At 44.4% G+C, this 16,660-nt stretch overlaps 1 protein-coding gene across 8 annotated transcripts in view; it reads left to right on the forward strand.

Moving 5' to 3' along the window:
• The window catches only part of AKAP13 (A-kinase anchoring protein 13), a 384,453-nt gene that overhangs the window by 51,304 nt on the left and 316,489 nt on the right, over window positions 1-16,660 (forward strand). Inside the window, exon 2 of one of the 8 annotated variants that reach the window (XR_011030254.1) lies at window positions 6,420-6,462. The exons of the other annotated variants lie outside the window; for them this stretch is intronic. The gene's annotated coding sequence lies outside the window, so the exon portion shown is untranslated. The remainder of the gene's footprint in view (window positions 1-6,419; window positions 6,463-16,660) is intronic. 8 annotated transcript variants of the gene reach the window in all.

Raw genomic sequence — 16,660 nt, forward strand, 5'->3', positions numbered from 1 at the left:
ACTCATATAGCAGCTCTCTATGGTTTTTGCTTTATTGCGAGGATCGGCCACAGGATGCAATTTTGGTGTCTTTGCATGTGAGAACTGAATGTTCCAAAAACGAAGAAAACATCCAGTCATGATTTGTCATGTCATATTGCATCTTTCAAACAGCGAGAAATACAAATATTTTTAGGTTGTCAGGAAACATTTTCACCTAAGCAGTGCATGCTCATTGGGCTGCTCAGCCAATTGTAAATGCTTTTGGGTGTGTAGGGTGCTTACACATCCGCAGTTGTTCTAGGCAGAGATGGTGTTTAGAGGTGGTTTTGTAGAGACTCTATCTGAAGGATGTGTACTCGTATGACCTCATTTTATAAATTATGGTTATTTATGCTGCCCAAGTTTATTTTAAATCATTATACGCACATTCAATAGCTGTCAACTTTAATAGTTATTTTGATAGAGTAGCAGCTCTGAGAATGAGAGCTGCACACACAGGCTGTTTTGCTATAGCCAAGCAGTGTGTGTAGGTCTTTGGAAGAGGAAAGGAGGGGTGATGGGCAGCAAATGAGCGTTCTGAGGTGCGGTGGACAGAAGAAAATAATAATAATTATTAATAATAATAATAATAATTAAATAATGAGCTCAATTCTGTGACTGATTCACCTGAGCCATCGGTGCCATCATATTAAATCGCGCACAATGTTTATTTTGGGGTGGGTGGGGGGAGTGTCCCGAGTCTGCTAATCTTCATGTGTGCATGGGGGAAAAGTGTGTGTGTGTGTGTGTGTGTGTGTGTGTGTGTGTGTGTGTGTGTGTGTGTGTGTGTGTGTAGGATTCTTTGTGTGTGTGTGTGTGTGTGTGTGTGTGTGTGTAGGATTCTTTGACTCTTTATGCTGGGATGAGGGACGACGACTCTTCAACTGCAGAATGAAAGTGTGTGTGTGTGTAGAAAGGATTCTGAGACTGTTTAACTATACTGTCAAGTGTGTATGTGTGGCTCTTGCAAAGTTTAGCATTTGAAACCATGGTAGATCTCTTGGCCGCGGTAATTTTTAAAGTAGCTTGCGAGCAGAAAAAGTGTGGGCGCCCCTGCTTTAGTGGATAGGTAATGACTGCATTTGTCAGTTGCCCCATATTCAATTCACTTTTTTTTCTGAGTTTTCTCACGGAAGATGTTTTCACACCTTATAAATGGGCATCTTTTAAGCCCCCCAGTAAAGCAAAAAAATACTCCAAAATGAGGCAGGGAACACAGTAGTCCATTATGCGTTTTAAATGAATATTCATGTTGAGCAATCAAATGTTCACATTTAAAAAAAACAAAACAAAAAAAACTCATGGTAAATGCATGTGTTTGAGTTCCCAAAGGGAAAAGTATGAATTGCATGCAATTCCCCTGCATGCAGAAAGAATAAACTTGCTTAGGGTTGTTTTCCCGCACCTATAAACACACACATTAGGTTTTCATCTAAAAAATATTTAGTACTTTCTCAATTGCCAGGTGTGGAAAATGTTAATGTTAATAGAATAATGGCCAGTATCTGTTAAGTAGAAGAGATGCATATTCTTCACAGAGCAAAGAGCATAAAAATGGTGTGCAGAATGGTGCCTCTAGTAAGCGCTGTGGCTCACCAGATTTTTTTTTTTTTTTTTTTTTTTTTTTTTTTAGCGTTAGGCACACAATCCTTGTTTGGCAAACTTAGTGTGTACACAACGCCTGTAAGTTCAGTACAAAAATAACGTAACCAAGGTGAACAACATGTTAGTCTCTGTGTACTTGTGAGCCGATGGTGAGCAAAATGTAACTGTATCCAGCCTGTCTGAGCAGACCGTGAGCGCACAGCACATCTCTATTGTTTTTAGCCTCTTCATGTAACTGGATCTGTGATCCGCTGCCAGGTTTAATAGTGGATGACAGGGTGCCAGAAGAAAATGTACAGACGAGAATAGAGTTGATACTTCTGAACTGGCCAATGCTTGAAAGATTATTCTTTGTAGCTATACAGCTATGGCTATGTGGAAATGGTCCTTTCCACACCTTTTGGGACTTGCTTATTCAGTCCTGGGCATTGTTTGCTGGTTTAAATAACTTCCTTGAAGCTCTCTCTCCTGGACAAAGTATGCCGATCAGGAGAGTTACTGATAAGCTACTTTAATACTTGAAATATTTTTTCCCTAAACAAATTTTTGTGTGTGTAGTGGTTGTGGAATGTATGGACATGAAGACTGGCTCCCAGCTGAGAAGTGTGCTCTGCTTTCTGGAGAGGGGAAGAGGAGGAGCGAGTGGTACCCTATTGGTCAAAATGTGAAGAAGCAGTATTGTACTGCCTCAATATCTGATTCCACTATGGGCTAGATGTTTACGCACAGTGGGCTTGAGTCACTAAGACAAATGGCAAGCCTTATCTGAGTTAACACGCCCTATCAGAGATAACACGCCTTATCCGAGTTAACACGCCTTACCAGAGTAGCATACGAACCCGCAGGGACTCAGGGCAGTATGAGTGGAGCTCTCGTCATTGCCAATTAGCAGGCATAAGTTTGTAGCTCTTGCTATGCTACTCTAAGGCGTGTTATCTCTGATAAGGCGTGTTAACTCTGATAAGACATGCTATTTGTCTTCTTGAATCAAGCCCAATGGTAGGCGTTTCCCATTTGATGATGATAGAAGCCAGTCTGCACAATATGCTGTAATGTGTTAATTCCAAGTCTTTAGTCGGCACAGACAGTCATTTCCAGGGTATGTGGCTCCATGTTCTCCATGCACATTGACAATACCAGTAAAAACAGTGGTATCTGTGATGACTTTTTTGGACTTGGAATAAACACATTAAAGCATATCAACTGTGTGGACAGACTTCTTCTATTGGTACTTTAGGGGGAACATCAAAAGAAGACCTTGCTAGAACAATAGTGTTTGGGAAATGGTGATTTTTCCAATGGATTGCTAAAGTGGAAGCAAATGACACGGGGGGAGATACCTGCATAAACTTTAGGTATTTAACAGTAACAATTTCTGATCATCCTGAACACAAAAATCTAAACTATGTAATGTAAAGTTTTGCCCACCCACTGTATTAAGCGGTTGCCATCACCGTTTGGGTCCCCTGCTGCCAATCTGAGCCTGCCCTGCTACTGCCACTGTCTCTTAGCTCCACCGTAGGTGACACTTGTCAGTACAGTATATAGATCGGAGTCTTGGCACAAGCAGGCTCCCATTGGGTTGCAATCAGACCAGGATGAGGTCCACCACTTGGTGAACCAATGGGAATCCGCCCTGTTCCTAGACAAAATTTATTTTATTTTTATTTTTTGCAATCCAATGGGAGCCTGCTTCTGCTGGCTATCTATACACCAGTTGAGTGCAGTGGGGGCTGAGCGGTTTGGCAGACCCGAGATTATAGAGGACATGCGGGTAGAGCAGGAAAGTATGTGGCAGCCAGCCTTGTGGGAATGGACGCTGTCCGTACTCATAGGCTTGCATGGATTCCATTGGCACCCCCTTCCTCTGCTATCATGGAATTATCATGCAAGTTCCAAATTTGTGTTCCACTTACTGCAACGGATCAAATGGATCCATTGCAAACTGACAAGTGTACAGGGATCCTATAGACAGCACAGGAACCATGAACATGTCAGTTTCTCCAATGTGGAAACTTTTCCTCCCCCCTTCCTGGCTAGTGGGAATGGGGCATTACAGCTTATGCAATTGGTAGACTGAGTTCCACTCCGTGTGATACTCCCATCTGACAGCTGAAGGGAGACTTTTTACTCAGATGAATCCTGACATGGATCTCCTGGACAAATGGTAAAACAGGAGGAGCCATGTTTACAGATTGCATAACAACAAATTCTGCTTTGTAGTAATACCTCTTATCTCCTCTTTACTCATAGGGTTCGCATGGTGTCATACAGCCAGGGTTTCTGATAAAAAACAATAGACGCTCTTTGTTGTGTTTGCTTCCTCTTCCAATGTGAATTGATAACCTTGACATATATTGACTATTTGTCATTTATGTGCAATATTTTGAATAAAAAGTCTGAAATCACATTCAGTGAATCCTGAATATCTTCCTCTTCATTTTAAGTTTGGTTTTAGTCATATTTTATCTTTGTTGGGAGCCTCCAGTTGCTGCTTGTTTTCAACATTAACTACACCCTTTCTTTTCTCAGTGACCTCCAGTACAGCTAACCCACCTGTAATAGATGATGGGCTCTGTCCTCCCAAGCCAATCCACAATCTTCCACAATCGCAAAAAATAGTCAAAAACCCCCTCCTCCTTCCGTCATGTTGTATCCGTTTGTTTTGCTTCTAGGCCAGTGGATTTTATTTTTTTTTTATTGCTATACCGTGCTAGACTGTAGGAATTTATGGAGCAAGTTTTTTTTTTTTTTTTTTTTTTTTTGGTCTTTTTTGAATGGTATGGACATTCTTATGTACCTGGGTAGTTCATTAGATCCTCTGACCTCTGTAGGCAACTTTATGTAAAATAATCTTTGCCTCTGTTATTCACCCAAAGTTCAATGTTAGTACACAGTTCTCTCAGAGATCAGGGAATGGAAAGGTCCATGATCAAGGCAGTATTTGGCTACTAAATTGACAGCCCTTTTCCATTGGTGTGGTACTAATAATCCACCAACATGCAAAGCTCAGCTGGTTAAATTACTAAATCCTATTCTGGGCATTGGGTGGTTAGGTATGCCACTTATTTAAAGCTTCGTACATATGCTAGATAGTTCTCGGCGAAGGCTGCCCCTGCTGAGAATCAACCTTTCGTGTAGCTGCCCCCGATTCTTCAACTTGGTCGACTGCGTTGCTTTCGCCTCGCCTGCTCTGTTGGCCCACCTCCCCCCTCCATAGCGACAGAATGTGTCGATAGCCTCCAGACTAACAATGCGTCCAAAGCTTCAGCCCCAAACTGTTGGCCAAGAGATTGAGTTCTGGTCTCTGACAGGTAGCATTCCTTGTATGCGTACCCAGCTTTAGGCCTTTAGCTTAAGATATTTTTGGCTAAACTGGTGTATTTGGCTCTGATGCAAAAGTGTGTTGTGTTTTGGATAAGCACCAGTCCAAAGGGAGCACTGGATATAAAGGAAAGTACCTTGTACTTTCTTAGAAGTTCTTCGCCAAATGTACTGATGTTTTAATGGGGTAGGAATCTTTTAGCCTGATGAAAGATTTGTTGACTCTGAAGCAGGAAATGCAATCCACTTTCTTTGCATTATGTAACATTGAGGGCCCGTTTCCACTATCGCGAATCCGCATGCGGGCAACGCATGCGGATTCGCACAGTCAGTACAAGTGGATGGGACTGTTTCCACTTGTGCGTTTCCCCGCACGTTTTTCTGTGCAGAAAAAATCTGCAGGGTAGGGGCCTCAGAATTCGCCTGCGTGTGGAATGCAGGCGAATCGCACACAATGTATTTAATAGGGAAATCGCATGCGTTTTCCCCATGCGTTTTTTGCCGCGATTTCGCATGCGATTTCGCATAGGTACCCATGTTAATTCACACAGGCAGTGACATGGTTAAAATCGCATACAGCCTTACCTATGCAAAATCGCATGCGAAATCGCGGCAAAAAACGCATGCGGAATCGCACCCGCATGCGATTTGCCTGCGGTGATTCGCCAGCGATTTCGTAACGCTATAGTGGAGACGGGCCCTTACTGAATTTATCATGCCAAAATCAAGTAGGCCATCTCCGTTAAGTCAGCCTATTGTAGGCTACATTCACACCAGAAACTTAAGAATAAAGGAAAAAACGAACCTAAGGCAACACTGTATCAACTCTGGCCATGTATTCATTGTGTGTGTGTGTGTGTGTGTGTGTGTGTTTTGTGAAAAGCTTTTTATTCTACTGCTTTAATGTCACTATTTATGTGTGTAAAATAAGTGTAATTTAATTATAAAGTCAAGCAATGGTTGATTTTATTATTTTTTTTATTGGTTTTTATTTGTTATTGGTTAAATGGTTGATTATAAAGTCAAAAGGTTGATTTTTCAGTTTGTTTTAAAATACTAGTATGTGAGTACCTATGACTTTGCTCATTTGCCACTGTAATGCGGTCAAAAACAATGCATGCTGTGTGCATGAAATCGGGCACTGTACTGCACTGGATTAGCACACATTCTTGTGGCTTAGTTAATTTGGACGACATGTGTTTTTTTTCTACAGCACCTTGCATTTTAAGGTCGTAGTGTAATTGTGCGCACAATTCAGATGCCGTTTATTCATTGAAAAGTTCCCTTTAACTAGATTTCTTTCTTGAAAGGTATGTCAACCTTTGGAATCAACAAAAATGCAGTATTACCTCACTTTCCCTGACCTGGAAACGAGCAGGAAATTCTCTTTTGTTTTTGTTTAGTCATTCTATGCGTTTTATGCGGTTACTAAGAGTTTTTTTTTCTCTTTTTTTTTTTTTTCTTTTTAGGTAGTTAAATATTTAAGACTCCTTCCTGTCATACCATCATAAGGTAGGATTCTATGTACAGTAACAATCTTATGTTGCTTTAGTTATTGCTGAAGTGGGCAAATAATAATCCCCTTGATGTATTGCTTCTAAAGGTGCCCATACATTACTTGTTTTTTCTGTACGATTGACCATGCAATCATATAATTGGGTCAGGGGAGAATTTTTCTTCCATCCTGTTCGATCGAATGGAAATTGGTCAAATCGACCAACTTAGTTAATCAAGCAGGATTGAAAATATTATTATTATTATTATTATTATTATTATTATTATTATTTAGTATTTATATAGCGCCGACATATTACGCAGCGCTGTACAGTGTATATATATATTGTCTTGTCACTAACTGTCCCTCAAAGGAGCTCACAATCTAATATCAGTCGATCATAAAGGTTTTAAGAAATCGACTACTGTTCACATGATTTCAATCAACAAAATCGATTTTTAGTCTCATAGCATGGAGACACAACATCCAATTTCAAATACGTTAGTTAAGAATTGCATGGGATCTGGAAAATGTAATGTATGGGTACTTTAATACTTTGAGCCACTGACTAAAGGTGCCTCTTGCTTGTACATTCTAACCACTTCTATGTGGGACTACCAAAAGTACCCAATTCTAATATATTCATTCAGCTTCTTCTCCTCCTCTTTTGCTCAGTCCACTCCAACTCTTCATGATCATATGTACTTCTGCACACCAAATGTCTTTGTCAATCACTGCTTCTTTCAGCTTTTGTATAGGCATGTTCATTGCTTCTGTCTGTCTAACCATGTTGGCCTTTGTCTTCCACCTTCGTCTTTTGCCCTCAATTTTTCCAAGCATCACGGATTTCACCAAGAAATCTCATTATGTGACCAAATTATTTGAGTTTTAACAGAAGTTTTAAACCCTTCTAGTAAACACTGCGACCTGGTTTCTTTAAAGGACAAATGAGGCAATGAAATCTGTGTTCCTCACTGCAGCTCCGGTCTACTCCTGTCTCCCACTGGCAGCTTCTGAAGATCGCCGGCCCCCAAATTTGGCCTGCGGGACACAGTTTTTGTCACTGGGGCTGGTTCCTTGATGGGACTTCCTGGCTTCAAATTTCCTTTTTAATTTGACCATCTCTACTTCACAATGTACAGTCTAAAGGAAAAAAGAAGTAATAACTTTGAATACTTACCTCAGTAGACCTTAAACTTCCCCATCCCCCTTGACCCTACCAATCCAGGGTTGGGACCCTATGGATATATTCAACAAGAGGTTGTCAAATATTTTCTCCTGTCCACTTATGAGAACAGCGGCACCATGCAGGTTTAACCACCCTGGCGTTCTATTGAGATCGCCAGGGCGGCTGCGGGAGGGTTTTTTTTTAATTAAAAAAAAAAACTATTTCATGCAGCCAACTGAAAGTTAGCTGCATGAAAGCCCACTAGAGGGCGCTCCGGAGGCGTTCTTCCGATCGCCTCCGGCAAGCAGAAGTAACAAGGAAGGCTGCAATGAGCAGCCTTCCTTGTTTGGCTTTCCTCGTCGCCATGGCGACGAGCGGAGTGACGTCATGGACGTCAGCCGACGTCCTGACGTCAGCCGCCTCCGATCCAGCCCTTAGCGCTGGCCGGAACTATTTGTTCCGGCTGCGCAGGGCTCGGGCGGCTGGGGGACCCTTTTTCGCCGCTGCTCGCGGCGGATCGCCGCAGAGCGGCGGCGATCAGGCAGCACACGCGACTGGCAAAGTGCCGGCTGCGTGTGCTGCTTTTTATTTCATCAAAATCGGCCCAGCAGGGCCTGAGCGGCACCCTCTGGCGGTAATGGACGAGCTGAGCTCGTCCATACCGCTAAGGTGGTTAAGCATGCCCCACATCTGTGCAGTAACACAGAGCGGCTTGTGCATGGCCTTTTCTTCTGTGCATGAACGGCTCCATGCTACTGTGCAGGGGTGGGCCATATGTGCGCCTGTGCAGTGCGACCATGCTCTTGCACTGATGCGGCTGTGAAGAACAGGTTCCCAGCGATTATTGGTGGGGTCGATGAGGATCAGAGCCTTGGGATCATCCAGAGATTTTCCTCCACTGGCATAATATTAGAATTTATTTTTTTTTATACAACTCACAGGTTTGTTTAAAACAACCTACCTAATATTGTATAGGTCCTACTTGTGCTGACCAAACCGTGCTGTGTCCCTTTGAGGTATGTACTTATAAGGTATCTGCAAAGCAGACTTTGGTATCTGGCACTAAGATGTAAGCAGCAGTAGATCCTACTAGTTGCAAAGTGTGGCCTCTATGGATTGGACTTGTTTTCCAACACTTTTCACAGATAAATGACGTCCCTGGCAATTCATTAGTCCATGGTCCAGGTCTGATGCTGATGTGCCCATTGTTGGTGCCTTCTTCAGTAGACGGGTCACAGTGGGAACTCTGACTGGTCTGTGGCTACACAGGTCCATATGCAACAAAACTGTAATGCATCTTGCTCTGTCTTATTTCTTTTTACAGCAACAGTTTCAGTTTACATTTTCTTGTGAGGTTGGAGTAGTTGGGTTAGTTTGCACTCTGCACCCCTATTAGTCAGTGTGGCACATCACCTTTACTTATTGTACACTTGCCACTTTACCGTAGACCTAAACTTAGAACTTCCTCTCGGCTCTAAAGGATAAGCAACTGCATAATAACCTTTACAGAAAAACATTTCCTTATTACAGCTTATAGAGCTCCTTCAGGGCCTGTTTTCCATAGACAGGCTGTTCTCTGTAAACACATGGGTTGGAGGCACAGGGTGGTTTTCTATGTTTAACTTGACAAAAAAAAAAACTGAAAACATTGTGACAAGATAATCATTTTCATTCTCTTCACCTTCATTGATTTTGTGGTTATAATGCTGTGGCTGTACATTGCATCTTCTAGGAGCATCTATTTTTACACAAGCTTCCTTGTAATGTATTTTATTGCCTCTGGATGCTTCAGATAAGCAGAACTCTAAAGCAGGCCATACACTGGCCCGATTTGCGCCCGTTTCGACAGCAGATTCGATCACTGGGATCGAATCTGCTGCCAATCGTTCACGCTACACGCCGAATTTCGATCCATTTCGTCCGATCCCGTCGATCGTGCCGTGCGGAAAATTACCGTCGATCGCCCGCGGGTAGGGAGCGCGTCGCTAGCGGCGTTCGAGTGCCCGACGACCGACGCAATAGAGCCCGCATACATTACCTGCTCCGCCGGCGCGACTCCAGTCTCCCGGTCACCGCTGCTCTGTCTGCGCTCTGGTCTCCAGGTCCGGCATGCCTCACTTCTTCTAGCCCGGCAGGGTAGAGCGCCCTCTACTGTTTAAACTTCCTGCCGGGCTAGAAGAAGTGAGGCATGCCGGACCTGGAGACCAGAGCGCAGACGGAGCAGCGGTGACCGGGAGACTGCAGTCGCGCCGGCGGAGCAGGTAATGTATGCGGGCATGCGGGCGGGGGCAGCAGCAGCACCACCACCACAACAGATTGTGAACGGTTTCACGCTGAAATCGGTTCACAATCTGTTTGCTGTAAAGGTAGCCATACGATCCCTCTCTGATCAGATTCGATCAGAGAGGGATCTATCTGTTGGTCGAATCTGATGGCAAATCGACCAGTGTATGGCCACCTTAAGTCTGGAAGGAAAGGGCTTGTCGTAAAGTTTATTTATTTATTTATTTTTTTCACAAGACACATTTCGCTGTTAAGGCTGTCAGTTTTTGTACTGATTTCTGTTTTGTATCTTTAGATTGATGTGTAGCCCAGGCCGCAAGTGACTTTATTCATTTAACATCTTAATGAGCCTGTGCTTAATATAAGACGATATCCAGGCCTGGGGAATTAGTATTTTAGATGAATGGTTTAATTAATGTTGTTATTGTTCTGCTTCCAAATATTGTCCAGGCCTATGCTGCTTCACTGGATAGGAACAGGTGTTGCCAAAAGCAGTAGACAGAGCTGCTGGCACCTTCTTCTGGATGCTCAAGAGTGGCTTGTGTGATGGATGGAGTCTTAACACTTTCAGCTGAATCTCAAACATGCTATTTTAGGGTTTAACAGTCTAATCACACCACAACAAAAGTGCTGCTTGTGATACCGATCTTATTGCCGGTTGTAAAAAGCTAATTGCTGTATTGTGGCCTTATTTGTATTGTAAGGGTTGTCTTCCTGTATGTAGCAATGGCTAATAATAAGGAGCATTTAGCACAATGAGATAATGTCGTCATCAGCTGTAGCTCAGCCTACCACTAGAGGAAAAGCTTTGGAGCGCTTTAAGATCCTGCCACGTTTGTTTAATGACCTTTTACTTTCACACTCGCTGTAGCTCTAATTCCCCAAACCTCCAGAAATGTCAAACAGAACTAGCTGACTCGAAAAGTAAATACTTTTTGTTCTTTTCAGTTCATCCGATGTTTGCTTTTGTTTTGTGCTGTATGAGTTTCACTTCTGATTGAAAAGCTAGGCCGAAGTGTCCGTAGCTTCGTAGAAAAACATGCATGCATTTTTGGCAGGAATGAGTAAATAAAAGTTGAATGTGGCAGCAGGTCTGTAGAAGACAGCAGGTATATGTGAGAAGCCAGAAGCTTATGCTTGTGATGAGAGTTGCAGAAAAAGGTGACTAGAGTTCATACTCCTGCAGCAGATTAAACAACAATAGAAAAAATGCTGGCTATAAGGCCTGGAACCCACTACGAAACGCTACTGCTAATCGCAATCGCGAGTGTTTTTAATGAGCGGTGTGTAAGCGATTTCATGAGCGATTGCTGGCAATTTTGGTAGCGTTTTTAAAAAGTGTCAGTTTTTTGCCAGCGATTGTGTAGCAATTAGCGTTTTCAAATCTGATTGGTCCTTTCAATTAATTGCAATTTTTTACAGTGTGCAGTAATGTAAAAACGCTAGCAAATCGCTCTGTGTAGGTTTTGACGAGCGATTATGCTAGCGTTTATATCTTTACATTGCAGAAACGCTAACCCCAATCTCTAGATGGTAAAAATTCTGCATGTCATGCGTTTGCGATTTTGGTCATCGCAATTGCTCCAGTGGAATTTGGCCCATCCATTAACATTAGCTGAGCGTTTAGGGAAATCGCTAGCGTTTTGAATCGCTTCCTACACACTGGTTTTATACTTCAACGGACTTAGTATTGCCATTGCCATGCAACCTTTTATTCAGATGCTGAATCTGAATGTATGTTAGGTATTTGCACACCTTCCTGCTGTCCTCTCTGTGTGACTGTTCATGGGTCTGTCAATAGGGCTTGCAGCCTTTAGGCACCACAAGCAGATGATATTGCTGGAGCTCGTGAGGCAGTGAACAGTGCTACTTTAAAGCAAAACTCAAGTCCTTATAAAACACACACACACTCTCACATTCTCACACCCACCTCCTCCTGCTGTTTAGGGAAATGGTAATTGTGACCCAGAACAACTCGGAAAGTATAAACACCCATACCCACTAAGCATTTTTTTCTGAACGTTTTTGTGCGATGAACATTTTTTTTTTTTTTGCAATATCAAATACCCTTGAATGAAAATTAGTTAAACCATGTTTCACGATGTACGCCACCCATGGTGATAGTTACTTTTTTAACGACTGCCATGTCTGATAAGTCGTGGAGGATCTGATCCTCATTGACTTTTGCAGGTTTTGCTGTAATTGTGTAAACAATCGTTTTCAGGATCATTCGTTTCCTACGCTGCATACAACGATTGCAGGTTCAGCCAGATGAATCGGGGAACAATCATTCTTTGGTGGAGACCCTCGATCCATCTGGCCATGATCTGCAGGTGGGTACTTGGGCTTAAGGGGCTACAAGAGGCCAAAAGCTCTCTGCTAAAAAGCAACTCTGAGTATAATTTGTCATCTTAAAACCCAGAGTTCTGGGTCACCACAAGTTCTGTGGGTAATCTGTAGTGCTGGTCAAAGCCCAATCCCATAGAGCTGCATCGATCCCTGCCATGTACTGATGAGGACCAGATAGTCCAAAACAGGCTGTATGCAGTTCTGGATGTTAGGCCTCTTGCACACTGCAAGTGATTCCGATTCCGCTTTTTAATCAGTTTTTACATCCGATTCAGATTCAGATTTGCAGTTTGCTCCCTGCACACTGCAAATCGGAATCTAAATCGGATGTAAAAACTGATTTAAAAGCGGAATCTGAATCTGAATCGCTTGCAGTGTGCAAGAGGCCTAAGCCTGTCTTTAGAGGGAAAAAAAGTTGATCTCCACATTTGGAAGGGGTGCATCATGGGAAACCACAGTTGCTCACTATTAAAGTTTATTCATCGCAAATACGTGTTTGTATGCTTGATTGTAAAGCTAGCCACTCACTGATTGCCAATTCTGGGCCAGAAAGAGAGAGAGCGAGAGCATCAGCACAGAAGACAGGCTGGCATTATCATAGAATGAAGATGGTAGCCGCCACATTCCTTTCACTTCAAGTTCCTTTCACAATTGTAATCAACTTGGAGCTGTTAGCATCACATTGACCATCTCCAAAGTAGAGTATAATGGATAACACACATCCATAAATCTGTCTGTGTCATGGGAAAGATTTTTCCCTTTCCCTGAAAACAGATGTTAATGTTTACTTCCTCAGAAAAAGTAAATTCTAAAGATTTCAGAAATGTTGAAGATTATCGTATCTTTCCTCAAAACTGGTAATTTAAATTATGGGAAATGTCCTATTCACTAACTTTTCTTTTTTTTTGTCAGAGAACTTGACGTTATTCAACAGTGACTTTGTATTTTGCACTGCCATAGGGCTAGCCTTGTTTTATTTGGCATGCGGGCCTGTAGAAAGTATGGGATGTTTGCAAGTTTTGTGACTTACACATATTTCTTCATTCTGGTCCCTCTCCTCCTTTTCCTCCTTTTCAGTTTGATTGTGTTTCTTAGATGTGTGATGGAAGCACAAACTCCACATGACCCCACGCCGTCTGAATATTTGGATGTTGATGTACACTTTGCTTTCCTAGGATCCTTAGGAAAATATTGTCTCTAAGAAAAAGGAAACTGCCTAGTTTCCTTCTTGTATGCAGGAGAAATGTGGTTGGTTCTGTTCAGAATATTACCTATCCTCTCACTCTTCTGCTTACTCACATATAGTCAATGGTTCTGCAGAGCAGAATGAAGGCCTCTATCTCATGAGGCTTCAGCTTGCAAGTAGTTAAATGAATGTTTATACTTAAACAAAACAAAATAATCATGGTTCCAGGCAATCTGGGAAGTGCCATGTAATGTGTTTACTGCACCATAGGAGCTAAAAAAGTTAGCTGTTTTTTGGTGAATGTTGGTAATGAAAATTACTATTGTGCTTTAGCCTTCTAGAGTCTGTATAACATCACTAGAGACGGTGTCCTGTCTGAAAGAGCTACCCTTCCAAAATAGCTACTTTCAGCACTGCGCATGCGTGCGCATGCGCACATCCATAAGCTCGTCATAGGAGGGGGGAGGGTCGTCTGAAATGTCTACTTTTCTGCCGCACTCAGAAAAACTAACAAATCTAGCGAAGAACTCAGAACTATTGATAAAGAAGGAGTGGCTGGCTACTAGCCGCTTTGCAGGCTTGCCGAGATCTCATCTCCTGTGTAGCTGCGCGACTGGCAGGGCACCTGATACTCCTCACTCAGGCTGACGTGCTTCTCGCTGCTTCCTCCTGAAGGCTGCAATCAATGTCTGTCCTCCTCGCACAGCAGAGCGGTGTATCTGGCTGGCATACACCTCGTCTAGTGCTGTGCATTCCTCTTCCTGCTCTCTCCTCTGCTTTCATCAGAGCTCCTCTGCTATGAGTTACATTTGTGCAGCTCCTGACTGAGTTGTCATGTGAAAAACTCGGGAATCACAGTACACTGGCAGCTCCGATGAAAGAGCAGGAGAGGAGCAATCCACAGCGCTGGACGAGGTGTAATGGAATTATAAACTGCTTTGCTGTCATGTGCCTTAAAATACAAGGTAGTGGGGGACAGACATTACAGGGGGGGGGGGGGGGGAGAGAGAATGTCAGTCACGGGGAGTGTGTGTGTGTGGGGCTCAAATTACATCAATCTTTGTGGGAGGGTAATATACATGGGGAATGAAGAGGGTCAGTAATGCTGGCCACTTAGTTTTTTCTTTGGGGTGTTGGGGGGAATGATCCTGGCTATACATAGAGGAACAAGAGGACTATTAGATTGGGGGGGGGGGGGGCACACACATAAGATGTTGGGAGGGATAGTCATACTAGCCACTTTTCGGGGGGGGGGGGGGGGGGGGGTTAAGGTGTACTGGCCAAACTTTTCTGGTGGGGAATTGTTATTATTATTATTATTTAGTATTTATATAGCGCCGACATATTACGCAGCGCTGTACAGTATATATATATATATATATCTTGTCACTAACTGTCCCTCAAAGGAGCTCACAATCTAATCCCTACCATTGCCATATGTCTATATTATGTAGTGTAAGTACTGTAGTCTAGGGCCAATTTTTTTTTTTTTTAGGGGGAGCCAATTAACTTATCCGTATGTTTTTGGAATGTGGGAGGAAACCGGAGTGCCCGGAGGAAACCCACGCAGACACGGAGAGAACATACAAACTCTTTGCAGATAGTGCCCTGGCTGGGATTCGAACCAGGGACCCAGCACTGCAAGGCGAGACAGCTAACCACTACGCCACCCTGCTGCCCACATGATATGAGGTAGCACATGATATGAGGGGAAGGGCAGGGGGTAAGGTGCAGAGCGGGTGAAAGACGGGGCTGCCATAAGCACCAATATTAAAAGCCGCAATTAACGATATGGACAGTACTTATAACCACTTGCCGACCGCCCACAGCCGATGGGCAGCGGCAAAGTGGTCGCCGAAAGGACCGCAATACGCCCATCGGCGGTGCGTCCTTTCGGCATGCCGGGGGAGCGATCGCGTCACTGATGACGCGCGCTTCCCCCGGCAACTGGCTCCGCTCACCCGCGGCAACATCCCGCCGGCCATACGGAAGCGCCGGCGGGATCGCCGGCGGGATGTTAACTCCCGATCTGCCGCATACAAAGCGTATAATACGCTTTGTAGTGTATACAAAGCGTATTATACAGGCTGCCTCCTGCCCTGGTAGTCCCAGTGTCCGAGGGACCACCAGGGCAGGCTGCAGCCACCCCAGTACGCACCCAAACACACTGATCTGCCCCCCCCCGCCCCCCTGATCGCCCACAGCACCCCTCAGACCCCCCCCCCTGCCCACTTCCAAGACCACTGTTTGCACCCAATCACCCCCCTAATCGCCATCAATCACTCCCTGTCACTATCTGTCAACGCTATTTTTTTTTTATTCCCTAAACTGCCCCCTGGGGACTCCTGATCACCCCCCTCCACCCCTCAGATTCTCCCCAGACCCCCCCCCCCCTGTGTACTGTATGCATCTATCCCCCCTGATCACCTGTCAATCACCCATCAATCACCCCCTGGCACTGCCACCCATCAATCAGCCCCTAACCTGCCCCTTGCGGGCACTCTGATCACCCACCCACAACATCAGATTGCACGCAGACCCGCCGTCAGATCACCTCCCAAGTGCATTGTTTACATCTGTTCTCTCCTCTAAACACCCACTAATTACCCATCAATCACCCCCTATCACCACCGGTCACTGTTACCCATCAGATTAGACCCTAATCTGCCCCTTGCGGGCACCCAATCAACCGCCCACACGCTCAGATTGCCGTCAGACCCCCCCCCCCCCTTATCAATTCGCCAGTGCATTATTTACATCTGTTCTTCCCTGTAATACCCACTGATCAGCTGTCAATCACCTGTCAATCACCCATCAATCGCCCCCTGTCACCACCACTGCCACCCATCAATCAGGCCCCTAACCTGCCCCTTGCGGGCAATCTGATCACCCACACCATCAGATCGCACGCAGACCCATCAATCACCCATCAATCACCCCCTGTCACCACCTGTCACTGCTACCCATCAGATCAGACCCTATCTGCCCCTAGGGCACCCAATCACCCGCCCATACCCTCAGACCCCAGTCCTGATCACCTTGCAGTGCATTGCTTGCATCTATTCCCCCCCCTCTAATCACACCTTGAGACACCCATCAATCACCTCCTGTCACCACCTGTCACCCCCTAGCACACCTACCCATCAGATCAGGCCCTAATTTTCCCCATGTGGCCTCCTGATCACTCGGCCAAACCCTCAGATCCCCCTCAGACCCCCTTCCGATCACC

The sequence above is a fragment of the Hyperolius riggenbachi genome, chromosome 3 (genome assembly GCF_040937935.1).
Source record: "Hyperolius riggenbachi isolate aHypRig1 chromosome 3, aHypRig1.pri, whole genome shotgun sequence".
In the NCBI taxonomy this organism is placed as follows: Eukaryota; Metazoa; Chordata; class Amphibia; order Anura; family Hyperoliidae; genus Hyperolius; species Hyperolius riggenbachi.